The sequence below is a fragment of the Numida meleagris genome, chromosome 4 (assembly GCF_002078875.1).
Source record: "Numida meleagris isolate 19003 breed g44 Domestic line chromosome 4, NumMel1.0, whole genome shotgun sequence".
In the NCBI taxonomy this organism is placed as follows: domain Eukaryota; kingdom Metazoa; phylum Chordata; class Aves; order Galliformes; family Numididae; genus Numida; species Numida meleagris.
The window spans coordinates 13,684,831-13,697,714 of record NC_034412.1 but is presented as its reverse complement, the minus strand read 5'-3'; the positions used below and the strand labels follow the sequence as shown (position 1 = coordinate 13,697,714).

Genomic DNA, 12,884 nt, shown 5'->3' with positions numbered 1-12,884 from the left:
ATCTGCAGACTGAACTTGCTTCTCATCTGACTTCTGGCTGAATACATTTAAACCCCAGATTCCAGACAGAATTATTGTGATTAGGAGGCTGAATATTTAAGAGATTTCATCTCCTCTCATGACATCTTCCCTGCTGTGACAAAATTGAGCACATTCGCCAGAGAATGGTAGAATGGGTTCTGTGAAGGACTTCTGAGATGAACAAGCAGATGAGGTTTAAATGGACAAGAGGTGTTACTGAGATGACCTGATTACAGAAGAGTGCAGAGAAATTTCTCGGTTCAACATAATACATAGTACTGAGGATGCCTTATCTCCTCTTGTATTACCTGTGCATAATAGAAATGTAGTTGGGCCAGTGAGGAGCCTTTAAAAAGGAAGTACAAGTAATCAATGAAATGCTCGGTCAAAAAGTCTGATAAGTGAGGTGCTTACAATCACAGCCAGAGGTCTGCAGGCTGTTGAACAACAGCTGAAACATGAAAGAGAAGTCTAAAGATACAGCGAGGAGGCTGAGAGACCTTCCTTACCACTCCTTCTTGCTGCTAAGACAACAGGATCAGAGCAGCAGCAGAAAAACTCTTCTACCTGGCAATCATGGACTTCCAGGAAAGAGAAAAGAGATAAGCAAGAAAAAAAATCACCAGATTCCATTCTCAATTTGCCTCTGAAAATAAAGAGGCAGACAAATCTCCTCTATGGTTCAGATTAGCCAAAAGAATGGGCTTGACAGGCAGATGCAGAGGAGCTTGAAAGCATTTCTGGAGTTTACCTGCCCTGATGCTGTTAAGGCTGAAAAAAATGCTTGGCATAACTTTTCATGCCTTGCAACAACAGAATAGAAAGGAAAATGAAGTGAATAAAGAGAATAACAGTTCAGCTAGTTACTGAATGATTTATTTTTCCCTTTTCCATTTTACAGTTCCAGTTTCTTTAGTAGCTGAATGAAACCTGGCTACAAATTCTAGAAATCATTCATGCAGCAGCAGGACACCAAGCACTGAGTATATTGCTTTGCTGACCATGAATAGTTCATAATAAGCATTGGTTTCCAACTTCTGAAATCAAAACAGAAAATCACTTGATCATGTTTTTTTTGTTTTGTTTTGTTTTCATTTGTTTTTAACATCTAGGGAAATCACAAACATACAAAATAAAAATACAGTATTAAAACCAGAGAAGTCCACTGTCAGCAAAAAGGATGAGAAATTCTTCAGCTTCTTCTGATTAATAAATTGACAGAAAAAAGGAGAATGTAAAAATCTACGACATTGAAAATTTTTGGAGCAAGCTTAGAAAACATTCTGCAAGCAATGGGGGCAAGGTAATATTGCTAAGCATTCTTGCCAGTTTAGGAGTAAAAAGAAAGCTTTCTGTTGGAGAATTCTCATTTGTTAAAATAAAACATATTTCATCTAAAGCTTTACTGCCAGTGTCTTGGGTTTTGTTTTTGTTTTTAATAACACTCAACACACTTGTTGGAGAACTATTCACAACCTGCCTGGATTACTTAAGAAACATTATAGGGAAATTAGAGCAAGAAGTGCAAGCACTGAAAAAGAGGGCCGGAAGAGAAATACAAAAACTATGCTTATTGCTTTCACAGCATTAAACTTTCTCATAAAACATCTTCCTGTCTGTGGCTGCAAAAGGAACAGCAGTAACACTGATTGGAGAAAGTAACCTTGGAACAGGATGCTGAATCACTGGCTGTAATTTACATCCTTACCTGAATACCACAGAAAAAAAGTTATCTGGGCAATTTGAGTATTAACTGCAGAATAAACAGATTTTCTCTCTGTACAGAAGTGTAAGCAAAATTTTGTACTGATCTACATTCCTGTGTCATTGCATGCAGGGATTCTCATGCAACTTTGTAAACTTCTTTATTCTTTTACTGGAAAAAAGGAAAGGAACTGTACTTTCTCTTGTCAAGTTCTGATACAGTTTTCGTGGACACGAGATTTACCAATCCTGGTGCTCACATAATATACTTAATGACATCAAAACATATTGCTTTCTAAACGCTAAATTTGAGCAGAGGTTACTTCTGCTTTTTCTAATTTACTTTTTTTTTCTTTTATGTTTCAGCATCACTTTATAATTTTCCTACAAATGATGAAAGCAATTTCTTTTCAATGAAAACCGAAGTAATGAAAATAATTAGATGTTTCCACAAGCTGGTGGCCAAGATGCTAAGAAGGTGCTAAAATTCATATTAAAATAGCAAAACTCAATATTCTGCAGCTCAGAACCAGTTTGGATGTGCTAAGGTGAAAGGAGTTTTGAAAGGAGTAAATACAGTTTTCTCAGATGAATAAGATTTTTAAGTGTTTCTTTTTGATCCCTGACTTCTGGAAAATTTTCATGATTTCATTGAAAATTACATCCTTTTACAAAATGTTTTGAAAGCTAACTGTAATGCTTTCACATTCTGTTTAATTCTTTGAATTCATAGCTATTTCTGTTGAGGCAAATTACATTTCTACTGAACCGTACAGACTTAATCTTTAAAATCTTTAAACTTCTTCAAAACTGTTATACTTAGAACGACAAAGTTGAGAAAAATATTACAACAGGAGCTGTAAGAAATTCCACTGTCTAAGCATGGATTTGTTTCTTGCTCCTGAAAAACATTAAGTACTTAATATCATGATGCAACCAACCAATGTGAGATTGAAAGACCTTCAGTTAGAGAAACTGCTATTAAATTTTCCATTTTCATCCCTGAGAAAGTCTTATTAACTGAAAATACATGACATGTAAGGCAGATATAATTATTTTCGCTCTTGTTTCGGTATGACTATCTGAAGATGAATGTCAGTGCTTATCAACAAGCTAGAAATACAAAACATATGTAGATATATAAAAGGAAGATGTCCAACAAATCTCAAATACCACTGCACTTTACTAAGAAGCACTGAAATAGATGTAAAGAATCTTGATTACGAAATCAAACCTTATTGTGCCAGTTGGTGCACAAAGAATAATAAGACTTGACAGGCTAATCCAAAAGCTTGGCAAACGTTTTTTTTTTTAACTGAATGTTCACATTGTGGTTTCCTAAGCATCCCACTTACAGTTTAATTTGCCATCAAAGCTAAAATCAGAGGTAGTGAGACAAGACAGTAGAACAGATCTATCTTGTGGGAAGCAATCCATTTGCTAAAAGGAGAGTTATATTTATGCTGCTCTAGGTTATATCAAAGAGCAGTTTTCCAAAGGCAATGTGTAACAAAAGAACTGGGAAGGACATACATATCTCTGAATCACCTTCTCTTGTCCTTTTGTCGCATCAAGTGCGGGCAAGCTGTTTATTTGAACCTAAAACCCTTTGGACGTTCTCAGCTCAACAAACAGATATGATATATTGCTACTTACACTCCTCCTCATCTGTTGCTGTGGCATTGTGCCTGCTCACAAGGTGACTGGACAGTTTCGCTATGAAAGTCGGCACCAAAGATCAAAAGCTCTCCCATGGCACCGTGTTGCCTCTACCATCTGTTTTGTATCATGTTTGACAGGTCCAGGGAAGAATGGATGAGAAGGCAACACCACGTTATGCTTCTACATGTTCTTCCTCACTAACTGACATTTTGTCCCACTTTTCTTCCACCTGTAACTTGGAAAAAATGTAGAGGAAAAAAAAAACCAACAAAATCTGAAACACAGAAAAGGGAAAGCAAACAGCCTTCTTCAGGCTACGCTTTAGTCTGTAACACAGAAGTCATAGCTCATGAACAGATACAGATTTCATCATACATGTAAGCAGCTGCAAGCACCCCTTAGGAAGCAATAAAAAATAATAATCTTAGAATTCCCAACAATCTAAGCTGAGCTGTGAACTGGTGCCCTGTTTGCTAACACATACTAAATAATGTAAGACAGTCATCCAGAAAATTTTCATTTAGAACTAAAAACAATATCTACTCTTTATGGAATAAAAGTATTAGGTAAAAAGCGGGAAAAGATTAATTAGCAGCTTCTAATAAACAGATTTTCTGAGAGATCGGGTTGCAACAGCTTAGTTTACGAGAACTTTTAAAAGGAGTGAATGAATTGCAGCAGATTAAATTAAATAGCATTTGCTGAAGATACATCAGTCAATTCTAACTTCAGGCATATGAGTATTTGTGTAATATTTGCTCGTTATGCATTCCTGCTGGAAGACAGGAGGAAGAAAGAAATTATTACCCTTCGGTAAAATACAGAAACTGGGTAGACTCAAGGCAACTAGTTTTGCAGCATGGTTGCTGCATGGCATGGCAAAGATGCACAGATTTCTTTCACTGTCTCACAGTTTTTTTTATGATAGTTCTTCAGCTGTGTTAAAGTATGTTTAAACACATGACTAAAATCCCATTTGTACTTAAGTAAGAACAGTACAAAGACCCACAACAGTTTTGAAGACCTTCAGTAAGAACTGCTATTTCTGGGTACACTCCAAACCACCACCCTGATGAAAAACTCCTATTTATCATTCCTGACCCTTTCAGGTTCCCAGGTTTTCTCATTGTAGGGTCTGAAACAAAGACACAAATATTTTTCTCACAGCAGGCCCTACATCTTCCCATTTCCCTAGCTCTCCAGTTAAGAAAGGACATGGCTGCACATCAGAGCATATAGGCATTTCTTGGGTCCAGATGAACTGTTATTACAATGTGGCCATTTCCAGCAACATTCAAGAGAAAAGCTATTATCATAAAGCTGATATAGCTAGTCCTCCAAAGAACAGCCTTTCTAAATTATTTACACACGTTATTTTTTTTTCTTCCCATGTTGATATGCAATAAATTGTTTTGTTCTCATTTACAGCAGTACACATTAAAGCTGAGATTTTCAAAGCCAGGAATCCCTTAGGTAGCTTTGAAAAGCTAAAGCCAATCTTTTAGTTTATATCCATTTATAATGGATTTGCAAGGAAAGATGCTTTTTAATTCCAGCAGACAGCTTATGCAAACATAAGCAAATGACTTCTTGTTATCAGATGACCATCCTTCAATATTGTCATTAATTATCAGGCAACCCATCATAAAAAAAATAAATGTGTATTTGTAGGTAACAATAAAGGGGAAAAATGATGACAGCTTTTCTTTGCTATAAGAAGCTGCAGAAATTACATATATTCAGTGCAAAATATTTATGGTTATACAATAGCTTATTTTGTGTTAATACGGTACTGAAAAGAAACAAGAGATTTGATTAGTATTTTTGCATGAAAAAGATGTATTCAGTATATTTCATGTTAAACCAAAGCTGCAAAATGTTTGTTAATGTATACTGAGACATCCAAACAGTGATCCACATTGCGGAAAAGCTCATTTTGTGTTGTTTCTGAGCATTACAATGTCAAAATCATTAGATTTCATTCTATAATAGCCTATTGTTCTTTCAGGTGGCCTAGGAAAGAATGGATGAAAAACTCTGAAATAAAGTACAGTTGTGCAGCACCACCTAAAAGGACCTTAGATTAAGGTCCATTAAAAATGATGCATTGTAGATTTATGGTTTTGTCTGCTGTTATTTAGTATTAGAGATTATTCCAAGCCTCCTGATTTCAGTACAGAATATAATTTAAATTCTGATCCCACTTTGGATAGAAAGATTTTTATTAGCATTCCCCGGTGGTTCGTTCTATGAGCCTCAAATACATGATCAACCTCCTTGCCAGAAACCTATTCAAGTATTCACATAACGTTTGGAACATACCTAGATTCTCCTTAATCTCTAACCTCATTTCAATATCTCCCTCCTGTTTTCTTTTTTGCTGAGTAACCTTTCGGTGTTTTCCCCAAATACTTTCAGCTGCCTCTTGACGTTTAGTTAAACAACAGAAGTGGCTATTAATCACATAGCTCATAACTTCCAAAATAAAAATAACAGAGCTGCACAGAATATTGTAAACAGGAAATAAGGTTAACCTTGTAATTTTAATTGCTATAAAACAGACTTGCTGATCCCAGGCACTCCAGGTGTATTTACATTAAAAAAGAAGAAAGGAAAAATCTCCTTACGGGCTGCAGCTGACACAAATTGCAGGTGCTAGAGTAGCCACCACTCAGTGCTCACACAGTATTAACTGATATTCACTGGCTGCTACTTCCTAGTCAGGAGCTGAAGGATAACCCAGTTATGAAAGTGCAAAGCAAACTGCCCAAGTGCAGACTCAGTGCTGAAGATACTCCCTCACTCCTCCTGCTGGCTTAGCATGACCATGGGTTCTTTATCCTTTCTAAAGACAACTTCCATATCTACTCCAATTGCCCTTGTTTCAGCTGGGACAGAGTTGATTTTCTTCACAGTGTCTGGTATGATGTTATGTTTTGGCTTTAGGATAAAGAACAACGTTGATAACATACCAATGTTTCAGTTGTTGCTGAGTAGGGATGCACAGAGCCAAAGAGACTTTAGTTTCTCAGCTTCTTCTACTGTCCTGCCCACAAGGGGGGCAAAGGGGCATGAGGAATTGGAAGGGGACAGAACCAGGGCAGCTGACCTAAACCAGCCAAAGAGATATTCCATGCCATATGACATCATGTGAGGAAACCGTAAAACTGCAGGCAGCTGGCCAGGTGGGCTGCTGCTGCTCAGGGACTGGCTGGGCATCAGTCAGCAGGCGATGATTTCTTCTTCTGTTTTACTAAAATAGTTTTCATCTCAATCTACGAGTTCTACTTTTTTTTTTCCAGTTCTCTCTGCTATCTCACTGAGGGTGAGGGGGAGTATGCGAAAGGCTGCATAGTGTTTAGTTGCTTGTCAGGTTAAACCACCACATCAGTCTACAACTTGCCTCAGAGAAGACTTGCTAAAGTCTTCTGTTTCTACTTCTGATGTGCATCATTGAAACTTTTTCCAGTTATTGACCCTCTCTATCCTTCCACCATTCTTTGAAGCTTCGGATCTTGCTATGTCAGTTCTGAGCTGCTCTTACTACTTACTACTCTGCAGTCAACATTTTGTTGTAGTTGATTCTTGTTGATAATCCAGGGTATGGTTGATATTCTAACTGAGGAGATTCATCTCAGAAAGTCAGGATCTAACTCAGATTAAAGAAGCAGTATAAAATTGAAAATGAGATTTGGTGTACCATGGAACTGTCAACAGTTCAAGAGAAACATGGAAATAAAAAAGGAAGATGGAGGAACAGCTGATTTGGAAATAAATATTGATGCTAATGCCTATAGAAAAAAGCAAATTAAGAAATCAGATAGTGTTAAGCCCTTTGGATAATTGGACCTGAGTCTACATCCAGTAAATCTAAACCTGACTCAAATCCCAAGAAAATATAACACAGTTAAAGAAATACACCAAATCAAAAATTCATTTGCTCATATCCACTGCAGGTGAACGCATCTTTGGAAAAAAGAAGTCACTACTGCTTCCACAAAAGGTCTCAGCACTGATGAAAGAGGAAAAAAATACCTTTCCTTTAGTTAGAGACATATGAATACCATGTTCAGTGGCAACGCGATATATAATGAATACTTTATTAAAGCAGTTGGTGAAGATAAAAACAAGACGGAGTCGTTAGCAGAAAATCACTAATAGTAGTAAAATAATTAGGTCATGTAAATATCATAACAGCCTTGCTCTGTTAAATCTCTCTGCTAAATCAGACAGTGCATCCTTATAATATTGTATTATCTCTGACAGAAGGATATAAGAACAGATAAAAACCCTAACTCTAAATGACAGTACAGGATCAATAGTATAGTCAATAGAGCTACAGGGTACAAGAAATTATCTGTGTATATTAGTTAAATGTGAATCCACATATGGAAGTGTGTCACACAGAAAGGGAGGAAGTGCATGTGAATAGCTTCATGCTGATACAGATGCCTGCATAAAGCAGACAAATTGAGAATTAAGCTGAATTCCAAACAACCAAGAAGATGAAACACCACAGAGAAACAATTTACTTATGCCAATGTCAGCTAACACATACACGAGCAATTTGAAATAACTATGAAAAGACACACCATTACTATTTCAGATTCCTGAGGCAAGCAATATGATTTCGAAACGCTTAAACTTTTTCAATTAATCTTGCTATAGAAAAAGAAAACACATTTTAAACAGTGTTTCATAGTTGTAGTTAAACTCAGGGAGATTCCAGCACTTGCTTACACTTTGTCCCTCCACTCCTGAGTCACCACTCTTTCTACCAGGGCTCCAATTTTCCATTCCCCACCAACAGGATACTGTCCTACTGACAGTTATGGGGTTATGCACATCTTCAACCACATGGAGCTGAGTCTCCTTTACAGACTTCACTGATGGGGCACAGTGACTGTAAAAACCAAACCACATGCATGAATAGGCATGATGAGCCTCCAGCTGAACCTCATCCATCCCTGAGGAGGTGAGCCTCCAATTCTCACCATTCACAGCCACTTCATCTTTGTCTCTCTTTTTCAAGTAAAAGGCAGCAGTCCATCTGGAAGGTTCTCAAGGTTGGATCCAGCATCCTAGCCAGCAATGAGACACACAGATATAGGTTATATTTTTGATGGAGGCATTCTTAAACCTTCGCATTGTAACAGCTATATAGAAAGATATTCCAGATTTGTTTGCGTGGGGAAAGGGAGAGCATGGTTCTCTGTAAATTAGCAGTTGAAACTTCACCTGAGATAGCAAAATCCAGAGTTCTGGTCATTTAGCCAAATCTAATTCTATATTTTACATTAAACTGCCACCGAGTACTCTTATTCTGAAAAATGATGCTGAAAATAAGTCATATTCAAATGTCTGCACAAGTCTGCTAAGTGGTCCTTGCTCATGGCTACATCTGTATCTCAGTTTTCAAGCAGTGACATTTACAGAAATTGATAAAACAATCACAAAGAAGGAGTGGCATCTGCTACCTGTCCTAGCTTTTCCTTTGGGCAACAGAATCATAGAATCATAGAATTAGCTAGGTTGGAAAAGACCTACAAGATCATAATAACTGTGCTGTGAGTTTTAATTTACTCCCTTTAGTATTTGTTTCCATTACTAACACAGAGCACTCTAATTTACTACACTAGAGCTGAAAAACCTGTTTGCAGGTGCCCAAGCACTGCCATGAAGTCAGGAGAGAGATTCTGAGGTCTAAGGAGGTTGTTATTCACATTACTTGAGGCAACAAGCAGAGGAGGAGACAGATCAGCCCATTAGAGACCTTTTAGCACTAAACAAAATGCAACAGTAGAAACTATATTTCAGAAAACAAATGTGAAGTGTCAGGGGTGATGGGCAGGATGAAGCAACAGCCTTCCTTTCTGTCTATAAATCTGGTGATAGCCACAACAAGAAAAAAAGGAGTCAGAGGCAGCACTTAAGGACTATACAGCTCACACATGAAACAGGATTACTGTGATAAACACATCTAAGAGGTGTACCTTTTCTCCCTCCATTTTGGAGGGACAAAAACTAGCTTCAGGAAGTAAATGTGTAACTTAATTTTCATGAATCGATTAACTAATTTATAACTGCAGTTTAACAGAAATGTTAGTACAAAATTCCCCTTCCCAGGTATAAATATACATACCTAATGCTACTTCAGCAACTGTATTTAAACTCTTGATTACCAAGGTATTGAACATCTATATGGAGATTGATGCTTTTCTTGATCAAATACAACCAATACGTAATAAATATTGCATATTTATAACACAATTAATGAAATACACTCCTAAAAAATCCATTCTGTAAAAAAATTTCATATTTGCTGATTAAGAAACTCACCTTTGTTAAGACAGTAGACCAGTGAAGTGGATGATTTAGCAATAACATAGATACAGAAATCTCAGCTACCTTAGATGAGCATTTGGCATTGATTTTAGAGAATATAAAGAGCAATTTCAGCTTTCTTTCTCTGTAGGATAGCACAAGGACATTTTCATTAGAAGGTAAATAAAACTCAAACATAAATCTTGTTGCACCTCATGTTTCTTGTCACAGGCACTAAAATAATAATCATCTAACAAGCTTACATTTAAGCATTGGCAGAAACAAACCCCTGTAGGAAAAGACAATACACATATATTTAGGCTGGAGAAATTAAAAGTTAGTATAGAACAATACTGTAAAGAAGTACTATTTAATGCCAAAACTATATACTGTCAAACTTGTCAGTACAGAGAAGTCTCAAAGCCATTCATATTAAATGCAGATTTGACGTAATTTTTTTTTTAAACCAGTTCTGTAAGAATTGCTCGTCTGAGTTCTTCAGTCACCAAACCAAAACATTCTATAACACATCATAGAAATTTCATAAGGAAGGCCTGCTAGGTTATCTAACGCAGACGAGTTCCTATTCCTGTTTTACTGAGTTTTAAACCAGTTCAATTATAAATAATCCACTGACTGGACTTCCCACTGAAAATTCTTCTCTCTTACCAGACTTTCTGGCCCCGGCCTTTAATGTGAAGTATTACCTTTAAGCAGTATCTTTTTTTTTTCCTAAGTGGTGGTCGCACATATATGAAGAAAAGCCTTAGATATTTTCATTCTCAACAACTGTCAGATGTTTTTTAAAAAGGTCCTCCTGATCTCTCTCAGACTTGAAAAGAACATTGTGCACAAATGTATTCCAGAACCATTTGTACAGTGAAAGCTTGAAGATCCACTTGCTTAATAATTTCTGTATGTATGCATGCTTATCTCATGGAGTCAGAAATACATCTTGCTTGACCACAAGGAAATCAGAAAAAACTTGAGTCAGAGACTTTTGACTTTTTGCTTTCAACAGCATCGCTTAGGCTTTGTATTACACCACTTTCCTCCTGTCTTATGGAATGACTACTTTCCCACTGAACTTTTAAAAATACAACTGAAATACCTCATTTTGTGGTCCTTATACCTAATATAAACTGTATTTTTGGAACATTGACAACCTTCTCTTTGCCTTTTTGTTTATGTTGCAGGATAGCATATGCCCAAGATACTAACTCACATCCAAGAATTCATGTCCATCTTGAATAAAGGCATGTGGAAAAGCGGTGGGACAGTATTTTAATGTTTCAATGAAGTTCTGGTACTATACCCACAAAATCTTCCTATTGTCTGCAACAAGTGTTAGATTAAGTTATCCAGAACCTGTGTAAGCAGTCTGCTAGCTAGTGCATCATGAGGAAGAACATTTGAGTCCTGATGTATTATAACATTAGAATTGAAAAAGAGTGAAAGGCATGCATAAAGAGCTCAATAAATTTATTATAAAACCCATTACTAAACATTATTTAGTGTTTGCTCCTGAGGCTGTTATGCTAAATTTATGGTGGTATGGTTTCTGTTCAACAGATTCTCATAAAGTACTACATATAAGATTAAAAACTACACTTATAGTAACAATAGGAATCATATCTAATCACGTGAAGATCAAGGATTTGCACTTTAGGATCATCCATTAAATCTTCAGGAAGGACTCCCCCCCTTCATAAGAGGGAGGAAGATTTTTTGTATTATTTTTTGTCCTTTGTTGGTGGTATTCATAGATAATGGGTACTTGTGTGTCACAAGTAGCTAAATAGCAAAAAGTGTTTGAGCTACAAAGAGCTAAAAAGAAGGTACTGACATAGGGATATACATTAAAACAAAACAATTAATGGTTTATGAGAGATCTTGTACAGAAATGAAATTAAAATGCCATAGCAATATATTAGTCCCAAGAGAAATTTAAACAGCTATCAGGAAGCTGGGATTCCATTGCCAAGCAGGATTCCATTGCTGTCACTAAAAGTGACTGCAATTTGGGGATAAATATATTCTTACACAATTTTTCCCCATCTGGGATTTCAATCAAATGTAAATCTTTCAAGTGACACTGCTCCTTTGAGGATTTCCAGTAATTTTTAGGCTGTGGTCTTATCAAGATCTTAAACTAGGGCCTGAGCTACAGAGTTTTGAAAGTGCTGACATTCTTACGGTACAAGTAAGTAAAACTTGATCAGACCTAGAGGATCAAAGGGAGGCTTCAGTTACTGTTTATAATGTAAGCAAACTGTGTATGTCATCTTTAAAAAAAAAGTTTCCAAGTAGCATTCATAGACTTTATTTTAAACTAATAAATACACTGACTCCGAAAATAACAACTTGCACTCTGTACACATACTGAGTGTGATTCCTTGAATCACTATTTGTTTTTCATGGACATAGACGAGATGGCAGTCAAATGATTCTGAACTCAATGCAAGCTTTGATCAAGCTACCTTCTGTTCAGTTCCACAGAATCCAATGACAACTGCTGTCCACCCTGTCCCTATTCCTCTCCAGTCTCCCTTGCAGCCTGTACCCAATGCATGGAAACATTATATCTTAAAAGTACTTTCAGGTTTTGCCACTTTCAGCTGAACAAGGTCTTTGATGTCATTCACCATGCTTCATTGCATGAGATTCACTTTTTAACATCACTTCAAAATATTTCAGTCTAATTCTGACTATATAGAATCATCTCCTCAAGGTATAGACACAATGGTGATCTTTAATAAATGTATGCCATCTTCCACTTAAAGAAGCTACATAGATTGAGTTCAGGCTCTGGGTAATACTGAATGCCCAGTTCTTCCTACCTACTTAAAATCTCATATGACCTGGCCCATTACATATTATAAATTTAATTTCAGTCCAATTTAATTTTAAACTAGTTGCCACAGTAATGAAGGTTGCTCTGCAAAGCCATTCAATCAATGCAGATTCTACTCACTCCCAAGCAGATATCCTTAACCGCATCTGGGAAAATGAAACTACTTTTTCTGACAGTTCTGATGTTTTCCTTTTGCTCACTGATGGTGTTGCAGTGGCTATTTCATGATTTGGCTTAGAGTTTCTCTAGAAAATTTCAATTATAACATTCACACCTTATTTGGGAAAGGGTTGTTAGAAATTAATGTTATTTAACATTA

The 12,884-nt window shown here is 36.6% G+C and overlaps 2 long non-coding RNA genes across 3 annotated transcripts in view; both read right to left on the bottom strand.

The window, feature by feature from the left end:
* LOC110398557 overlaps nt 1-12,884 on the bottom strand; it is a 295,015-nt gene that overhangs the window by 104,275 nt on the left and 177,856 nt on the right. The gene's annotated exons all lie outside the window — the stretch shown is intronic.
* Nucleotides 7,439-9,980, bottom strand: LOC110398559. Its single transcript, XR_002438462.1, has 3 exons — nt 9,727-9,980; nt 8,382-8,468; nt 7,439-8,290 (listed from the first exon to the last, which is right to left on the bottom strand). It is a non-coding gene; the product is annotated as an uncharacterized LOC110398559 (long non-coding RNA).